General features: G+C 45.1%; 1 long non-coding RNA gene across 1 annotated transcript in view; it reads right to left on the minus strand.

Moving 5' to 3' along the window:
• Nucleotides 1-16389, minus strand: part of LOC140387168 (uncharacterized) — a 71075-nt gene extending 54686 nt beyond the window's left edge. The window contains exon 1 of the long non-coding RNA XR_011933755.1: nucleotides 16343-16389. This is a non-coding gene — a long non-coding RNA (uncharacterized lncRNA). The remainder of the gene's footprint in view (nucleotides 1-16342) is intronic.
• Between the last annotated feature and the right edge of the window lie 4379 nt (nucleotides 16390-20768).

The raw sequence follows: 20768 nt of genomic DNA on the forward strand, positions 1-20768 counted from the left end.
CAGCTGTTCCCCTTAGTTGAAAGGTCAGTTATGAGGGGACACAAGTTCAAGGTGAGGGAAAGGAGGTTGAGGGGCGATTTGAGGAAAAACCTTTTGACCCAGAAGGTGGTGACGGTCTGGAATGCACTGCCTTGGAGGATGGTAGAGATGGGTAGCCTTGCATCCCTTAAAAAGTACCTGGATAAGCACTTGACACATCATAACATTGAAGGCTATGGGGTCAAGCGCAGGCCAGGTTTTTCATGCGTTGGTGCAGACGCGACAGGCCGAAGAACCTCTTCTGCACTGTATTATTCTGTGAATCTGTGATTCTGAAAGCTTCCTCCACTACGGAATCACAGGTGTCGCCCCTGCCGCCACTGGTACTTTAAATTTTAATTGGGAGGTAATTGCGTTGGGAAATTAGAAAAATCAAGAAAACAGAAGCAGCTCACACTTCTGGCTCTGCAATTGGGAATGTATGGACTCCAAAGGTTCTCTACTTGAGATGTTAAGCCTATTCTCTTCACGAATGTTTTCTTTATCCAACAATAACTACATCCGTGGGCTGAATATAATGGGGAAGGGAAAAGCGGGGGGGTGGCGCACAGATGGACAGCTCAACCCCCTGCCGGAGCAATGTCAGCGTGGAACCAACCTGCAGCCATAATGCACTGAAGGTGGGCTACATAAGGGCTGAATTGGACTCCAGTCCCTCACAGTAGTGCAGGTCCCGCCATCCAGAATTGCTGGCCAATCCGATTGGCTTGAAGTTCCATCATAGAATATACAGTGCAGAAGGAGGCCATTCGGCCCATCAAGTCTGCACCGGCCCTTGGAAAGAGCACCCCACTTAAACCCACACCTCCACCCTATCCCTGTAATCCAGCAACCCCACCCAAACCGTTTGGACACCAAGGGCAGTTTGGCATGGCCAATCCACCTAACCTGCACACCTTTGGACTGTGGGTGGAAACCGGAGCACCCGTAGGAAACCCACGCAGACACGGGGAGAGCGTGCAGATTCTGCACAGACAGTGACCCAAGCCGGAAAATGAACCTGGGACCAGGGAGATGTGAAGCAATAGTGCTAACTACTGTGCTACCGTGTCGCCCCAAGGCAGTGAGGCACTAAGCGTCAGGAACCACAAAGACATGTTAGACTTTAACTAAGGCTTTAATACACTACATAGGAAGCTTACCCGACACAGCCGACCCCAGACAAAATGGGTCCAGTCTCAGAAGTTGGGTCTTATACTTAACTCCCGGGGGAGTGGCTAAGGCGGAGCTCTCCGTGGCCAGGTCAGGTTACATACAGGTGACCGAACCTCTACAGAGCTACAGTACAATACACAGTACCATACACAGGATTACAGGGCCACGTTACACACAACTATTATATAACTATGTACAATGCTAGGGAAGTACAGTGGTGTATCACCACAGGCAGGCAATACCAAGTCCAGGCAAATCAGTCCAGCACATTAGTGGGCACTGCAGGCATTACACGAAGAGGAGGAAGAAGGCCCATGGATCCCCAGAGACAGGTACGTCTGGGGTCTTGGACAGGGAGTGGAAGGGGGGGGGGGATCGGGCAGATGATGGGGGGAGGGGTTCACTGGGGCTTTGGAGAAGGGATGGGTTTAAGGCATTGGCTGGGTAAGAAGAAGGGAGGGGGTCCTTGTTATTGCCCACACGGGTCATATGAGGTAGGGATGATTAACTACCCCATGAATCTTGCAAAATACAAGCTCCCCTAATAAGAGGACGGGGACCCTTAACAAATCTCGACTTTGTATAAATAGATGGCGCAATGGTGGATGTTCTGAGAATGTGATAAGATTCTGCATAAATGCAGATGTTTGTTTTTGAGTAGTCTTGTTTTAATCTTTACAATCATAATTGAAACGTTGAACAATACACCAGCTAAAAGCCCGAACTTGGTGAAAAAGAACAACACGAGCATTTGTAAAGGTTTGTATTTAGGATTTTGATTTGTAATGTGCGGTGAAGTCTATCCTTAGCTGAGACAATAAATGGCACAGCAGGTTTCTGGATAGATTATCAGATAAAGCAATAATAATCCACATTCATATAGCACCTTTAACTCAGAACAATGTGCCAGAGCACTTCATAGAAACATTTCAGACAAAAATATATGCCAAGCCAAAAGAAGGAAGAATTTGGGTGCAAACTTGGTCGAAGAGATGGGTTTTAAAGTTATAACAATGTACAATTAAATGAAAAGTTCAATTGAATAGCATGGATTTGATTGTTGCATTGAAGAAGCTTTATAACAAAATCTGCAACTTTAGTTAATCGTTAATTACGCTTTACGTTATGATTAACTTTAACACTTAGATTGTCGGTGTCTCATGGATCCAGGTTGAATCAATCAAACTAAGCACTGCGGTGTGACCTGCTTGAACCAAAGGAGTGACCAGATGAAGGATTTATAACTGTTTTTGGACCAGCATTCAAAACACCAAATCAGCCCAAACATTTGGCAAGATAATTGGCAAGAGGAATCATCTCCTTGCAGCAGTATTACAAGATTTAACAAGACAAATTTCACGCAGCACAAACAGGATTGATTACTGAGCTGTATTTCCTGAGAACCATTGTTCAGAAATCTGTGCCATGCTAATCTTTAGAGTTTGCAGATTATTTGACATGAAATTTAGCGCCGGTGGTGAATTAGCATTCTGTGATAGTGCTGTTTATGACCAACTGGCTCCTTCACTTGCCGAGGCAGCTTACTCTGACTTAACAAAATATAATTTTCACCAAAAGGAGCACAAGGACAAGGTGTCTCTGACCCGCATTATTAAAGATGTAGAACAGGAAAGTAGAAAAGTTCAAAATTTCCACTTTAGTTCTGATTTGTTCTGGATGGCTTACTTCATTCCCATCTGTTCAATTTTTATGGGCAAATTTTTTTTAAAAAACCTGTTGTGGGGAGCGGGGGGTGTGACACGGGGATCATAGATCATAGAATTTACAGTGCAGAAGGAGGCCATTCGGCCTGTCCAGTCTGCACCGGCTCTTGGAAAGAGAACCCTACCCAAGGTCAACACCCCCACCCTATCCCCATAACCCAGTAACCCCACCCAACACTAAGGGCAATTTTGGACACTAAGAGCAATTTATCATGGCTAATCCACCTAACCTGCACATCTTTGGACTGTGGGAGGAAACAGATGTACCCGGAGGAAACCCACACAGACACAGGGAGGATGTGCAGACTCCTCACAGACAGTGACCCAAGCCGGAATCGAACCTGGGACCCTGGAGCTGTGAAGCAATTGTGCTATCCACAATGCAACCGTGCTGCCCGATGTTTCAATATTGCTAGAAGGGAACAAAAGGCAAGTTGCTCGGAGCACCGTAATCACGCTACAAACAATAAGAACTCTGTACGTTACATAAATCATAATGAAATTGTGAGTATCAGTTATTAACCCTACATTCTGCACTGCCCAATAGTCATGGAAGGCTTTAAATAAACAATGCATGCTCAGTTTCCAGGGTCACCCGGAAGCGGACATTGTCAATGAGGAAAATGCAGCCAGAAGACCCCCGTCTCCCATGTAACCCACCCACCCTGGACGTATATGTTGCTTTTTTTCCCGCAAATTCCAGAAGCAGGTCCCCAGGAAGATCCTCCACCATGGCCAACACTGCAACCCCCCACCCCCCTCCCGATCCCCTCCCCCCCCCATCCCTTAATCATCCCCCCCCCCCCCCCCCCCCCCCCCCAACAAGCCTGCAAATGAGTTACCGTGACAACTGTAGGACACAGGTTGTAAAGAAAAATGTGGAAATGAAATTTGTGACCCGTACAATGAGCTTCTCATATTGCGTGTATGCGGTAGGGTAATACACAGGCAGAAATTTGTTTTCATTCTTAACACATGAATGTTTTTAATCTGTGGTTAAAATTGCAACAGCAGCTGGTTGCTGAGAAAACTGGATGTGTAAACCCAACACCCAGAACAGTGTGCAATGATTCTGTGCGCTTTCTTGTCTTTTATACCTTTGAGGTTGCTGTTGTTGCAAACTAATGCCTGTGACCTCTGACCCAGGATCGTCCAGTGCGTGACACACTGCAACATTATGGTGCTCAGTGTTCCATAGAGGCCGGTCAGTGGGACAACCACTGCCAAAGGTTCTCAATAACATCATCTTGAGGGACTTATAAAACAATTCTAATTATACCTTAAAAAAGTGATTTATAAACGATACTTCCAATTCCAATCCACTTCCATAGTCAGGTCTGTCCTGTATCTTGGTTGCCCCTCTTTATTAAACCGGGTGCCAATCTGAGGATGATTTCTTCTTACTATTTTTTTCTTTCGTTAGCATTGCTAGAATTTAATTCCGGGAAGATTTAAGGACATGTTGCTTTAAGGGTGTATTGAGGAAATGTGCGGAGAGAGAAAACTGGATTAATGAGCAAATGCTTCTATGTAGGTCACTCAGGATTAAGATTTTATGCTGTTTATTGTTTATATTCTGCTGATTGGGAAATCTTGGATTTTATGAGTGGCTGGAAAACTCCCAGCTTTTGAAAGCATCCTGAAGCCTGGGCCAAGTAAGTGTGGGAATCTGTGGATGGGAAACATCGACATTTTTGCTACTCAGTGTATCGTATTCCAAAAGATACAGAATGAGACCTTAAATTAATGGTTTTCTGATACAGCTGCTTCTCAATTAAAAATGGCACGGACTACGCACAACGGAATTTTTGGCGCCACAGCTTAAAGCAGAAGATGAGGTTGATTTATTCTGTACCTACTCAACGTTGATCATTTGAACAGTATGTTTTGAGAAAGATAAAACAGCTTGACAAATGGATCTCTCGAAGCCCGCATTGCTGTGCTATCGACTCCAAATGGGTTTAAATAATCTTATTTTACTAAATAACTAAAATGCGCTGCCTGAGAAAATCGTGGAAGTAGCTTCAATAGCAAATTTGGGAAAGAAACTGGATATTAAATTGAAGAGGTCCATTTTTCAGGGTTACGGGAAAAAGAGCTGATGAATAGGCACAGGCATGACAGGCCGAATAGTATCCTGTATGATATAAGCTTTACAGTTAGTGGTAATAGAGCCATAGAATTCCTACAGTGCCGAAGGAGGCCATTTGGCCCATTGAGTCTGCATCCATCCTCTGAAAGAACATCGTACCTAGGACAACTCCCCTGCCCTATCTCCGTATATCCCTGGACACTAAGGGGCAATTTAGCATGGCCAATCCACCTAACCTGCACATCTTTGCACAGTGGGAGGAAACTGGAGCACCCGGAGGAAACCCATGCAGACATGGGGAGGAAGTGCAAACTCCACACAGACAGTCACCCAAGGCCGGAATTGAACCTGGGTCGCTGGCGCTGTGAGGCGCTAACCACTGTGCCGTCCAATCGTCAGGCATTGGCGCAATTCGGCCGGTTCAGCCAGAATGGCTGGATGACCCACGTAGAGAATGCGTGGCCGCTAAACTGTGCCCCAGCAGGAGAGGAAGGGGAGAAGGAGAAACCTTTGGCTCCATCTTACCCACTCATCTAGCTTCAAGCGTTGCGTCGAAAGGTAGGAGGAATGCAATTGGCAATTGCAGAGTGAGCATCCAGGCCTTGCCCAGCAGGAGCTGTTGACCAGCAACACCTGCTCGGATGGGCCGGTGCTAACTGTGCTGTGTTTCACACCTTTTCACACTATTTATTTTCATGGTGATTACCAGTTGTGGGGCCTGACCAACCCAAGCAACAAACAACAGCCAAAAAAACCCAAAACAGCCACATCTGACAAGCAGAGACACTCCACCTGTGCAATTCCGGGCTACAGTAGAAATAATGCATTCGGCTGCAAGCTTTGATGGAAAAAAAGGTTGAGAAAGCTCCCTTTCCACAGCCGCTGGCTGCTACACCGTTTAAATCGGAGTCTTTGGTTGGTCGTATGCAAGAAGTGAGACAAAACGCCGGCCTCTGAACGCCAACCGTGAGAGGTTGAGGCATGAATGTGCAGATCACTGGGCCCCAAATCACTGGATCCCTCGGTATCTGCAGAGCTATGGACATTATGTGTAAAAGCTCGTTCCAAGTGGAAGCCGAGCAGCAAAGACCTGACTGGGACCCGTGTACAACATGGCAGTAGTTATTCATATAATAAATAACCAGTCTCTTTACATCTCTCGTGTGGACTCCTCTGTGGACATAATATTAGCGACAAGGATAGTCCCTCAGCGGGGAAGCTCCTACTCAACGAGACCCAAGGGAGAGACTAATTGGTCCCACCCCGTAGGTCTCATGCGGGCTATAACAGTACGTGACAGATGTTATCATTGGGCCTCAACATGCAATGGCACACCTGCAGCTACACTCTGCCACCAGGTTTCATAAGTTTCAGGACGTGCTGATCCCACACCCGCATCACAGCTAGGCACTGAAGGAAATTGGCGTGGGCTGATTTTCCTGTGACACTGGTCTGTAAGAATTGTGCCAGGCATTGGCCGGGATTTCACAACCTCTCCTGCCTGACGGAATATTCCGGTTCTGCTGGAATGAATGGCGATTTGAATGGCTTGCCACATCCACCAGGGGTAGAATGCCACAGCAGGGTAGGAAACTCCTGGCCATTGTGTTCGTGTGCATCTTTGAATGGACAAATATGGATTATTTTCTTAACGTTGAGTATTTGGCTATACAATAACAGCTGTGGCATTCGTAATGGTTATTAGGGAATGTAAAACCCCCAGTATCTCAGGATGGATCCAATAGTTCGATGTGTGAAAGGGAAGGGAGGTGGTGACATAATGGTATTGTTACTCAACTACTAATCCAGAGAGTCAGGGTAATGCTGTGGGGTCCCGGGTTCGAATCCCACCATGATGGTGGGATTTGAATTCAGTAAAAATCTAATGATAATCACATCGATCGGTTCACTAATTCCTTTTAGGAGAGGAAATCTAACGTACATACCTGCTCTGATCTGGATCCACAGCAATGTGGTTAGCTCTTAACTGCCCTCTGAAAAGGCTGAACAAGTTTAAGGGGGATTTAGGGATGGGCAATAAATACTGACCCACCTCCAATTAATAAATTCTTCACTGGTTCGATCTCACGAGGGTATTCTGTGTGCTTCACCCAATGCCGTATTTACATTGTGTACCTTGTGTTGCCCTATTATTTATTTATTTTTATTTTCATGTATTAAATGATCTGTTTGAGCTGCTCGCAGAGAAATACTTTTCACTGTACCTCAGTACACGTGACAATAAACAAATTCAATCCAATCAATTTTATCACATCGGGGAATGAGGAATATAAGAGTCTGCACCACCATCCATTCAATGAGGTCATGATTGATCTATGACCTAACCTCATGAACTTGCCTTTGCCCCATTTCCCTATTAGGATAGCATGTTAGAAATCAGTTAAAGCCTTGGACAGGGCACAGAAGAGTTTGATTAGAATGGTACCAAGGATGGGGGGGTGTCAGTTAAGTCGAGAAACGAGAGAAGCTTGGTGTAATAACTCTCACGAGACCCACGGGAACACCTCAATTGATCTCCCTGAGAGACCCGTGGAATAGAGCTCCCTCACGAGTGCGCCAAGGCCAGTGCATCTGGGGCTTGTATATCCGCCGAATAAAAGCCAGCCCGGACTGGGACCACCATGATCGTTAGTCCTGGTTGGGACCTGTAATATGCATTGCGGCCTTTACTCTGTGTTGGTTTATTAAATACTGTCCGGGATTCTCTGTTTGGAGATTAGGGGCTGGATTCTCTGACTTTGCGGCTACATCCGGAGGAAGCATCTGGTCTTACGATCAGAAAGTTGGCGCCCGGTGGGGGCTAGCAGTCACGCCACGTAAAGCCCCTAGTGTTACCTGCAGATACGTACACAGAATGGCCAACCTTGGTCACGCATTCACACGCCAGCGGCCACACCATACAACATGCCGCCGGCCACGCTGGACTCAGCCTGCCAGATAGTGCCTCCCTGGAAACCCCCTTGCCACCTCAGGACCACCCCCCACTAGTGCCCGCAGCACCCGCTGAACTCCCCCCTGTCAGCGGAACGGATTCTCCGTTCCGCCGGCAATGCATCCATGCCCATGGGTTTCCCAGCAGGTGGGGTAGCCACAATGGGAAATCCCATTGACCAGCAGTGTGAACAGAGAATCCCGCAGCCAGTGAGAGGGCTCCACCGAGGAACATGTGGCTGGGGAGATGGAGATATCACCCCTAAGTGTTTTTTTTAATATAAATTTAGAGTACCCAATTCATTTTTTCCATGAAAGGGGCAATTTAGCATGGCCAATCCACCTACCCTGCACATCTTTGGGTTGTGGGGGCGAAACCCACGCAAACACGGGGAGAATGTGCAAACTCCACACGGACAGTGACCCAGAGCCGGGATCGAACCTGGGACCTCGGCGCCGTGAGGCTGCAGGGCTAATCCACTGTGCTGCCCCACCCCTAAGTGTTAACGATGGGACTGAATTATTCCCGTTGGGGATTTGTTTGACATTAACTTCATTGCAGAGTTAATGTAAATCTACTTGTGATAATAATAAAGATTATTATTATTATTATTGCGGGGGGTGAGGGATGGAGCAATTCAGGACATGCTAATTGGCCAGCACTCTGCCGATGTGAAACGAGTGCAATTCTCATTAGCACCGGCGTTGGATTCACTGAGGCTAGAATTAACACTGGAGAGCTTGGCAAGCTGGGGCTGCTTATAAGAACTCCACTCACCACACTGATTCTAGCCAAAAAGATGGCAAAGAGGAGAACAGCCCCATGTTTTGCAGATACAGAGCTCAAGAGGAGGCTGGATGCTGTGGAGGAGAGGTGGGACACCCTCTTATAATAATTGTCTTTATTAGTGTCGCAAGTAGGCTTACATTAACACTGCAATTAAGCCATTTTTGAAAATCCCCTCGTTGCCACACTCCGGTACCTGTTCGGGTACACTGAGGGAGATTTCAGAATGTCCAAACAAGCACGTCTATCTGGACTTGTGGGAGGAAACGGGAGCACCTGAAGGAATCCCGCGTAGACACGGAGAGAAAGTGCAGACTCCGCCAGACAATGGCCCAAACCGGGAATCGAACCTGGGTCCCTGGTGTTCTGAAGCAACAGTGTGAACCACTGTGCTACCATGCACCAGCGTCTGCAGGAGGCTACTGCCCGCAGGTGTCAACAGGTCCTGGGCAGAGATGGCAGAGTTGTTGAGTGCTGTGGGCCCCACCAGGCAGACTGGTCTGCAGTGCTGAAACAAGATGAATGACCTCTTTAGATCAGCCCAGGTGAGCCCACCTCTGTCCCCCTGGCATCACTCCCGTCTCTCAATCCCGCCCCCAACCCCCAACCCACTGCACCCCTTAGAGGCCAAAAAAACCTATCTTCCGGCATCCCCCGTACATCCCACCCTGCACCAAAGCCCAACACCTGTATGGTCCTCTCTGGCCAAGTGCCTTGCACACACATGCCACCAGCTACAGATCATGCATGTAACTCACGTCAAATTACTCACATTATTCATTATCTGTTCCACAGGAGAAGATTGCCCATAACAGAAGGGAATGCGAAAAGTTTGGAGGAGGATTGCCCGACTTAAGGGTGCTGTCCACCACTGAGCAGAGGATGATGGAGCTAGCTGGGGAGGTGGGAGAGAGGGCTATCGCCCAGTCAGACGTCAGCATGGTTCAACTAAGTGAGGTCCTAATTCATAGTGATGCCCCTAATTCATAGTGATGCCCCTATAGCAATTGAGCCATCCCTCTCCCCCACACCACTCCATCCCGAGATCTCACAATGTGTTTTGTCTTTTGCCTTGCAGGATCAGCATCTGATGTACCCGCCCCATCTGTTCTCCACTGCTCCCAGCTGCAAGCCCAGCATGCCCCAGAGGAGCAATCCGGGGACAACACTGACAACACTGCACTCACCTGCACCCTCCACCATCCCGGAGACTATCACCTCGGTGAGGCATTTTAGTGAAGAGGTTCCTGGGACACTTTCTGGTGCACACATCACACATGCTGGGGCACATCAGGTGGAGGTAGCAACCTCCGAGGGTACAGGCAGTCGGAGGGCTGCCTGATCCCAGGAATTAGCTGTTGTCCAGACAGCTATCGCGCTTCTGGAAAACATGATCCCATCGGTGTTAGAGATGTGGATGCAGAGCTGGGATCTACAGGAGGGGGTGTCAGCAACTTTCCAGCAACTACAGGCGCAGTTGGACGAGTCAAACTGCCTTCAGTTGCAGGAGATCATGCCGACAATGCGTGGTACCCAGGCCAACACTGAACGGGTGGCGTCTGCAGTGGACGCCTTGGGTGAGAAAGTCACAGCCATGAGAGTCAAGATGTCCAAGGCTTGGGGGCACACTGCGTGGTCGATGGCTAAGGCCCAGGACAGCGGACCCAGTCACAGGCAGCCAAGTACCAAGCCCACAGGGAAATTGCTGCAGTGCTCCAGAGCTTGGCCAGGTCTTGGCTGTGGTCATTGAGAGCATTGGCCAGGCACTGGATGGCATGGACCAGTCAGAGAGGAACATGATACAGTCTCAGAGGGACGTGGCCCAGTCTCTGTGTTCCGTGGCTGAGGGTATCAAGACCCTGGTCAAGATGAGAGTGGGCCTCCAGGATTACCAGCGCCAGTTAACAGTGGAACTATCGGAGCTCACTCCAGCTTCAACTCCGCCCCCTGGTGTAGTCGAGGGGCCATCGAGCAGCCCGAGGGAGGAGGAATTGATATAGCCTGTACTGGTGCCTCCCGCAGGGGAGATGTTGGAACACCTCAGTGCTCTTCTGAATTCCCCCCCCCCCCCACCTGACACTGGCACATCTGATGGGCAGCAGGCAAAGCAGGGTGCCACCTCATCACCTGTGACACCCAGAATGCAGCTGGGTGGGACATATCTGGATTTTTAAAAAATCAATTAGGGGTTTCCAGCCAGTTTTACCTCAATGGTGAGGAAATTATAACTTGGAACAAAATTAGCTGTCACCTGGTCAACTGCAGGTTCATTAAGAAAATCAAGCATGGATTTAAGGGGAAATCCTGTTTGACTAGTTTGCATGGGTTTTTTGATGAGGTACTGTTATGATCCCAGTTGGTGTTACTACAGGACGGAAAGATTCCAGAATGGACTCCTGGCTCAAAAGATCATAACGTCTTGCTTTTTTGAAAGAAAATAATAATAATAACTGTCACAAGTAGGCTTCAATGAAGTTACTGTGAAAAGCCCCTAGTCGCCACATTCCAGCGCCTGTTCAGGGAGGCTGATACATGAATTGAACCCACGCTACTGGCATTGTTCTGCATTACAAGCCAGCTGTTTAATCCACTGTGGAAGAACAGAGTCACAGGACCGCTAATTGTTTTTTACCAACAAGGAAAAAAACATTTATTAAGCATGAAAATTTAAGCATCATAAAATACCCCTTTGCTTCTACCTATCTTCTTGAAAATACACAATTTTTAAGGTTAACGTGGGTTACATATGTCTGCGTGGGTTTCCTCCGGGTGCTTCGGTTTCCTCCCATAAGTCCCGAAAAATATGCTGTTAGGTGAATTGGACATTCTGATTCTCCCTCTGTGTACCCAAACAGGAGCCGGAATGTGTCGTTCATTGTCAATATAATATCAATATAAGCCTACTTGTGACAATAAAGATTATTATTATTATTATTATCATCTAATCCCCAGGGAACGCTCTTAATATAAACAAAATTCCATTTGTCAAACCTTAGCAAAGAATATTCCTGCCTGGAAGAATTATGATCTTATATTTACGATGCTTTAATTGCACTTCCGTCTCCAAAAATTGTCTGCTGCCTTTCAAACAAAGATCTTTAAAACATCACTGCAGCTGTCACATAATATCTTAGGCTTTTATCCCATACCGTCCCAAATACATATAATACAGTATATCTGACATTCCTACATTTATCACTGAGCACAGAGCATAAAAGCAAGGAAGTAAGGTAAAACTTGCATAAAACACTGATTCAGCCTCAGCTGAAGTATTGCGTCCAGTTCTGGATGCAGGACTTTAGAAGGCATGTGAAGAGACTATTAAGGATGCAGGGAAGATTCACACGAATGGTTCCAGGGGTGAGGAAATTCAGTTACGTATGTTGGAGGAATTGGAATTGTTCTTCCCGGAGAAGAGAAGTTTGAGAGAAGATTTAATTGAGGCATTCAAAATCATGAGGGATCTGATCAGAATGGGTAGCGAAAAACTGTTCCCATTTGTAGAAGAATGAAAGAGCACAGACTTAAAATAACAGTAAAAGAAGCAATAGCAACGTGAGGGAAGTCTTTGTTACGCAGTGAACGGTGATGATTTGGAATGCACTGCATGAGAGGGTGTTGGAGGGAGCATCAATAGAGACTTACTAAATAATATTGGATGATTATTTGGATAGGAAATGCTTGCAGGGATACAGAGGAAAGGCAGAGGATTGGCTTGGATGAATTGTTCGTTCAAAGGGCCAGCACAGATATGGTGGGCTGAATGGTTTTCTTCTCTTCAGCAACCATTCTACGTTTCTCGTTGCTGTAAGGTATTATGGCTGAGAACACCCTGTATACACTGTAAAACTTTCAGTGGGAAATAGGACACATTTCAACTGCCAGGACTGGAAACTAGCATTAACTATTTGCTGAAAGACTCAGGGTAGACATTTGCCAGTTTAATCAATTTGGCTCATTTCGGATAAACATCAATCAGTTCCAATTCTGGAGTGCTGCAATGAAATTTGAATGCTGCTCTATATTTCTAATAATGATTTCCTGCCATAATACCAATAGAATAACTTGAAAAACGAAAATCCTTTTGCAGAATAACCGTTTTTTCTTTCTCGTGCCAAAATCCCTGGAGGGTGGCATAGGATGCTACCTATCCCTCCTGGATTCCATCAATAATTTCCAACATCTGCAGATTTCAGTACGTTTGCAATGATGAAATTCAAGGGTAATTTGGATAACGCACTAACTGAAATTTACATATGTACACATCGTTTTTAAGATTCCTCAGCATTTCATGTTTCTGAATTGTGTACAGCATTTTAAATCATGCTATAACTAGTCGCTGCCACTAGCTGCCGAAACTAATGGCACATGATACAGTGGAAAGTCCTGTAACCTTGTTCTTGGCATTTTTCTTCTATATATTAAAATGCCTAATCAAACTTTTTGGAAGTGTTTTTACAATGTGTTATGCAAATCTAATCATTTTGATTAATTTTTTACTCACTTCTAATTAAATGAATTGACTACTTAATTGAGTCTATCAATTTAAATTTGGATGTAAAATTTCATTAGCTTCTGTGGAATGCTGGAAGCAAGATGAGGTAAGGGATACAGAACCATATCAGCAGGGTTAGGACTGCTGTAGATAAGATCATGTTCAACAAGAGTGCCTATGTCACTTTCATGCCATCTGAGCTGTCAATCTTATTCACTTTTAACTATTCACTTTTAACTTTGGAGGAGTTGGACTGAGCGAATATCATGGCATTTTGGCCCAGAAATGTAACAGCATTGCAGGTGCATAGAGTGTTGAATATGTCAGATGGCATCTACTTGTTTGTTTGGCCTCAGCTGTGCCTCACCTATCATGTTGGTGAAGTCTCTCATCCAGCTCCAGGAATCATGGTGGAAATAAGCATTACGGGCTGAATTTGTAGTCACTGTTGGGGTCAGAAATAGCTGGCAACAGCAGAATTTTGTACTTCCGGCCTGTGCCCTGGTTCTGTTGCTCCATCCCACCCACTGGCCATTTTCGCAGAGCCAAGATGGCCGAGTCACCCACCTGCAAGCAACAGATACCATTCACCTAATTAAAGGCTTCTTAATGGAGGGCAACTTGGATTCCCTGCCTGGAGGAAGCCTTCCACTGGCAGACCATAAGACCAGTGTTCCATGAAGCAGATTTAATGGAGTTCCTTGCCCACTTGGGTGAACCAGCAGCTGCAGCCCATCAGACCAACTTGTCGATAGGCTACCCCCACCTAGAGTGGTGCCTGGCAGCAATGGCCATTTTAAATTTGGAAAAGTGGGAGTGCCTCCTTTTGAAGATCCTCTCCCTCACTTCCCTTCCAAGTCTACATTTTTTTAAAAATAGGACCCTTGAGCCTGCTCCACCATTTACTTAGATCACGGCTAATGTGCTTTGAATTCCACATTCCCATTTACTCCCAGCGACCTTTGATTCCCTTGCCTAACAAGAATTTATCAACGTCCTCTTTAAAAGTATTCAATGACTCCCCCACCTCCATCACCTCCTGAGGCAGACAGTTCCAAATTTGCACAACTCCTCTGAGAGAAAACATTTCTCCACATCCCTATCCTAAAAGGGTGATCCTTAAATTTAAAACCATATACCCTAGTTCTGAACTCACCCACACGCGGAAACACCTTTCCCACATCCAACTCATCAATGGCATTCAGGATCTTATATACTTCAACCAGGTCATCCCTCATTTTTCTATACTCCAGTGGAAACAAACCCAGTCCTTCCCACCTACCCTCATAAGACAATCTGCTGATTCCAGGTATCAATATAGCAAACCTCCTCTGAACCACCTCCAATACATCAACACCCTTCCGTGAATAAGGAGACCAAGACTGCACACAGTATTCGAGATCCTGCTGCTGATTGAAGTTGGAAGGTCTGTGATAGCCTGCAGCCTCAAGATCCCTCATGCCATGCTTAACTGAATAGCAAGCCCACGTTCATTGGCCACTTTGTGGAAAATCACATTGATTAACTGTTACCGACACAGTAGAGGCTTTTGACCCATATTCAGAGTTGATGTTAGGGTTCAAAATCCTATAGGGGGAAATCCTGCCAAGGCATATGTAAATAGAGGGCCTTAAGTTTTTTACACAAGGATTGGCAGCAATATGCTCTGTACATGTTGAAAAAATATTCTTGTTTGTTTGGTAGACAAATCAAAAGTCCATTAAGGGAATATTGCTAGCTTCCTCCAGAGAACTAAGTTTGCTTTTTATTGACTAAAATATTGAGGGGTCAGGAGAAACAGAATTGTCCCGTTCCATTAAATTTTTAGGCTGTTGTTTGCCACAGCACACACTCCTCCCTCCTGATTAAATCCTCCCCACCACAGATCCCCAATCCCCCCTGCGACTGCTTCATTACGTGCACCCAGATGGGGTGCAATCCAATTTCTCAGTCTTTTTAGCTAAGTTTTAGGCTGGACAGTGTAGTAAGACCTTCACCTCTGGAACAGAATGAATACATCTAGCTCAACAGATAGATTGCCAGCCTATTCTTTCTGTTGTCTATTAAGGCTTCTTTCTGAGTCAAGTTTGGGCGGTCTTAATCTAGCTCCCAGTGGGCGTGAGGTCACAGCACAAAATGCCCTTGCAATACAATACAATTGGAACTAATTGGGCAATCTTACTCACAGGGGTCATAAGGTTACTCTGTGTGGGAAAGGCAAAGTTGCACTGATGTAGCTGGTGTGGTTGTGAGGGGGGGGGGGGGGGGGGGGGGGGGAGAATGGATGGTGTGAGTGGCGTTTTTTTCCTGGCTGTTCAGATTTACACAGTTTGGTCCAGTGGCATCACAATCTTGTTATTTCATGCTTCCTCCCGCCGATGCATAAACATTGAACATCCAAGCATGAAAAACTATTGGTGAATGCTGGGGGAACCAATAGACCACAGTTATACTGCTGACACTAATCGTGGAATTGATTATGGGCCTCCCAAAAGTTGGTCAAATGTTATTAGCAGCAAACTTGACATTGGGACAGTCTGCTGACTTTTAAAAGTTTAACCATAATGGACTGTCAAGTTCCTTGGAGATCCTTTGCGCTTTCATGAAAGTTAGCTGTTTGGTGCGTTTGCCTATGGTTGGTGCAAAGAATAAACAGCATGAGAATAACTCCTCAAGGCAGGGTTACATCACTCAACTTATGCCATACATTGAAAGTTCCCTAAAACTAATTGAGGATTAGCTCAGGCATGCATTACTCATGAAAATATGTTTGCAGCAGCCACAAGAAATAAATTGTAACATCGTTAATAGCAACAAGGCTTGAATTATGTTTTTGTTCTCTTCTCCTTATATACCGTTAGTATAGGATTGAACAAATTAGTAAGACGATGCAGTCCTGTATCTAGTCTGAACCAAACATGACAATCTTGATAATGTCATTGAATACAATGTAATAAAAAAAAACGTTCCACAGTTCTATTATCCCTCACTCGATCAGTCACATCGCGAGCAACACTAACACATGCACGCACACACTCGAACACAAGCGCACATTTTCCACACATAAGCAAGTTAAAAAGAAAGAAAATTGTTCTTACTAATTACTTTTCCACAAAGCTCCTGTAAGTGCGTGCACAATTAGCTATTTGAGCCCACAAGACTGCACAAGGCATGTGCAGGAAAATGTTTAAACTGCACCATATCTAGCATTTGAATTCTTTTGAAAGCTGATATATGATATTCCCCGATGGCCCTGTAACTACTAGATATAATTTGATGCACCACGTCTAAAAGCCACAAAACATGATTGCTTTGAAAGTGTGCATTCATTTATTTAGCTGTAAACTTGTGAGACCCAGCTGTCGAATTTCCAACAGCAAGACTATCTGGAGTGGGAGGGAATGGGAGGATTAACTCTTACAGTACCGACCACTGCAATTGCTGTCTTCCTCTTTTGGGATTTATGACTCACATGGCAGAGTAACTGTTTAAGGATAGCACCTTTTGTGCAAAACTAAAACTCTCCCAAGGTAATTCACAGAAAGAAAACAGGTGCCATGCCATGGAAAGAAGATCAGGAAGGACGACCAAAACATTTAGTCCAACAGATGAACGAAAGAGGCCACTCAGGAAAAATGGTGAGATTAAAAGGATTAGGAGGTTAGGTCGGAATCCCAAATAATAGGATCAGGTCACCTGAGGGAATTGCCTCCAGGAGTGAGGCAAAGGGAGTGGGAGGCTGACAGACAAGTGGCCTTCATCAGGGAGTGGGAATTTTTGCAGGGTGGTCACCGAGTGGAGAAGCTAGGGAAGGAAGAAGATCGCAGTGATGGGTTCATTATCATTTGGTGGCTGAAGAAGAAAGCAGATCATTCATCCAAACTTTAAAAAGCTCCAAGCTGCCCCATGTTATCTTACAAATAGATAGGCCACAGATTTGCAAGCCTCCCCCTGTTTAACATTCCTCGTGCTATTATTTTCAGTTCATTCATCTAACGCAGGGGGCCAACAGGAGAGTGATGTATTTTGAAAGTGAAAATGCCGCACAGGATAAGATTAAGGATACCTCTGACATGCCTTATTCATCTATGATACACATCTTTGTGTTGATTATTGATTACCTTGTTCCCTATTGTTGAATTAATTACTACGGATGATGCACTATTCAAAGTGCTGGAATTAGATAGAGCCCTGCTGAAATTTATTGCTGATGAGGGTTGCAAAAGACATCAAGGATATCTTAGCAATGGTGATGAGTTATGGGGGTCTTTCACATGTGATGTGAATGACACAGGCACTTGTGATTACGACACTCCTCCTGCTCAAGTGAAAGAGCGTCTGGACCTCCCTGTCACCGGTGAGATAATCTGTTTATTCTTGGGCGGGGGGAGGGGGGGGGGGGAGAGTCGGAAGGGGGAAGGGGTTGATGAGACGACATTAAGGGAATAACAGTTAAATGGTGATTCACACGTGTAGAATTAATCCCAGTCTTGTTTTGTACATAAAGCAGAATTGTCACTTATCCTGAAAATAAATTATGTTTTTTAATTCGTTAGATTAATCTATTCCTTTTTTCTATTTTTTTCACGAGAAAAAAAATGGGATTTCTAACTGATTAATATCCAGCCGCAAACTATACCGTTGACTGAGTTCCGTGGCCTATCAGCCAAGTAGTAAACTAATTAAAAAAGCTTTGCATTTTATAATAATTGACTTTCCACTATTTATGACATTTTGAACACAGAGGGTTTTTTTTTCTTTCTCTCCCTTTCGAACTAAATGACAGCATCCAGATCTGATAAATTACAATAACTTGCCTTGACATTTGCTGCTGGGCTATTTGCACACATTAATCAGCAGTGCTTTGTTTTCACATTTTTAAAATCTTTTCTGTCACTTTTTTAAAAATTTCCAACAAAGCACCGACTATCAGAAAAGTGATTGAAGGTGTTCATAAGAGGATTGTGATCGAGTTTTTTTTTTCTTGCATTCTTTCCATGGTTTCTGTGGATGGGGTTGGAGGGATGGGGGGCAGATTGTCCACTGAGACATTATCCTGGAGCAGGTTTCAAAAAAAAAAAAAGAAAAAGGGCAAAGATATTCTCCAGGCCTCAGGACAGGCCGAAAAGGTCAGGACATCTCACAGACCCTTTTTTAGCCTCTTTGTCCGGCACCAGACTGAGTTGTCCTTTATGTTTGGAGGGCACAGTGGGGTCTTTTTCAAGCTATAAACAGCCAGAGGAACTCCACAGCATGATTGTGCGTAAGGTTTGATCCCGTCCTTCCACTTTAGAAAGCCCTGTGTTTACTTTGCATGCAATATCCAATTATATTGTGTTTTACATACAAGACATTAAGATCAAATATGTAAAAGGAGATATTTGTAGCAGGTTTGCAAGACACGTGTTGTAAAATCCTCTACACTCTGATTCGTGGATCATGGATCATGAATAACAATTAAAAATACAATCCTTAGCTTTAATCAGAAAACTTACACAAGCCAACATTTCTGTCAATCCAGTTGATGTTCTTTGATATTTTCGATTTCGAGGCATTATTCTCCACAGATAACTTAAATGTTCTGCTGCTAAACAGTTGTTTACGCTGAAAGGTTACACTGCAGTTTAGAGCTGTTACTTTGGTTATTTTGACGTTTGTTTACCAACAGATCATAAATACTGTGCGTTGAAAATGATGCATGTTATTGAATGTAAAAATGTCGTTAAACTAGGAGCTGACGAGCATTTGAACATATGGACATATGAAATAGGAGCAGAAGTAGGCCATTCGGCCCGTCAAAACTGTTCTGCCATTCAATCAGATCATGGCTGATCTATTTGTGTTTCGAGTTCCATATTCCCATCCACCCTCGATAACTTTTGATTCTCTTGCCAAACAAGAATTTATCTACCTCCGCCTTAAATATATTCAATGGCCCAACTTCCACCATCTTCTGAGGCAGAGAGTTCCAGACTCATCTCTGTCTGAAAAGGGCAACCCATTAATTTTAAAACTGTGCCACCTAGTTCTGGACTCAACCATGAGAGGAAATATCCTTTCCCCATCTACTTGTCGAGAACATTAGGGAGTCACCCTTCACTCTTTTTACTCCAGCGGAAACAAACCCAATCTTTCAAACCTTTCCTCATAAGACAACCTGCTCATTCCTATCAAGTAAACCTCCTCCGAACCACCTCCAATGCATTTGCATCCTTCCTTAAGTAAGGAAACCAAGACTGCACGCAGTATTTGAGATGTGGACTCGCCAATGCCCTGAAGCATAGCATCGTTACTTATATAAGAGCAAATTATTGCGGATGCTGGAATCTGAAGCAACAACACAAAATGCTGGACAATTTCAACAGGTCTGACAGCATCTGTGGAGAGAAAATGGAACAAATGTTTTGCGTCCGGATGACTCTTCGTCAAAGTTTTCAAGTCATCTTGACTTGAAATATGAGCTCCATTCTCTCTCCTCAGATGCTGTCAGACCTACTGAGGTTGTCCAGCATTTTCTGTTATCATTACTTTTATGTTCAATTCCTCTCCTAATAAAGGAGAGCGTTCCATTTACCCTCTTAAGTACTTGCAGTATCTGCATACTAACTTGGTGGGAGCTTGTGGCTTTCAAACTTTCCTTCATCACAATGCTGTCCTGACGCAAATTTCCAAATATCTTTACGAATTTAGTTTTTTGAAGGTGAAAGGCATGTTTCTTGTAAGACTGTGCAAAGATATTGCCCATTCCACACTGTGCAGGAAACAAGCAAAATCACTCTGGGTGAATGCCCAATGTAACCTGAAGCCATACAGACCAAAGTGCCTCAGATGGATGACACAGTGGTTACCTGCCTCACAGCACCTGGTTCGAACAACACCCTGGTTCGCTTCTGACCTTGGGTGACTGCCTGTGTGGACTTTGCACGATCTCCCTGTATCTGCGTAGATTTCCTCCAAAAGTCCAAAGATGTGCAGGTTAGGTGGATTGGCTATGTTAAATTGCCCCTTAGTGTCCAAAGGTTAGGTGGGGTTACGGGGTTACAGGTATAGGGCGGAGAAATGGGCCTAGATAGCTGCACAGTGAAAGAATGGTCTCCGAGACAAGGTACTGAAGATTGACTGATGTTCGTAGCATGGAAATCTTCGATCAGTAACATGTTTTCAAGCCAGAAAAACAGAAAATACCGGACAATCTCAGCAGATTTGACAGCATCTGTAGAGAGAGAAGGGAAGTAACGTTTCGAGTCCGGATGACTCTTCATCAAGGCTGGAGAGAACTGGAAATAGGGTCAAATTTATACTGTCGCTGGGGGTGAGGGGGGGGGGGGGGAGAGAGAGAGGGGGGTTGGGGGGGGGAGAGGGGGGTTGGGGGGGGGTTGGGGGGTGGGGGGGGCAATATCCAGCCCCCACTGTTCCACGCCCCCCCCACAACAGTATAAATCTGACCCTATTTCCAGTTATCTCTGGCTTTGACAAAGAGACAACCAGACTCGAAACTTTAGCTCCCTTCTCTCTCCACAGATG

Source organism: Scyliorhinus torazame, chromosome 12 (assembly GCF_047496885.1).
Source record: "Scyliorhinus torazame isolate Kashiwa2021f chromosome 12, sScyTor2.1, whole genome shotgun sequence".
In the NCBI taxonomy this organism is placed as follows: domain Eukaryota; kingdom Metazoa; phylum Chordata; class Chondrichthyes; order Carcharhiniformes; family Scyliorhinidae; genus Scyliorhinus; species Scyliorhinus torazame.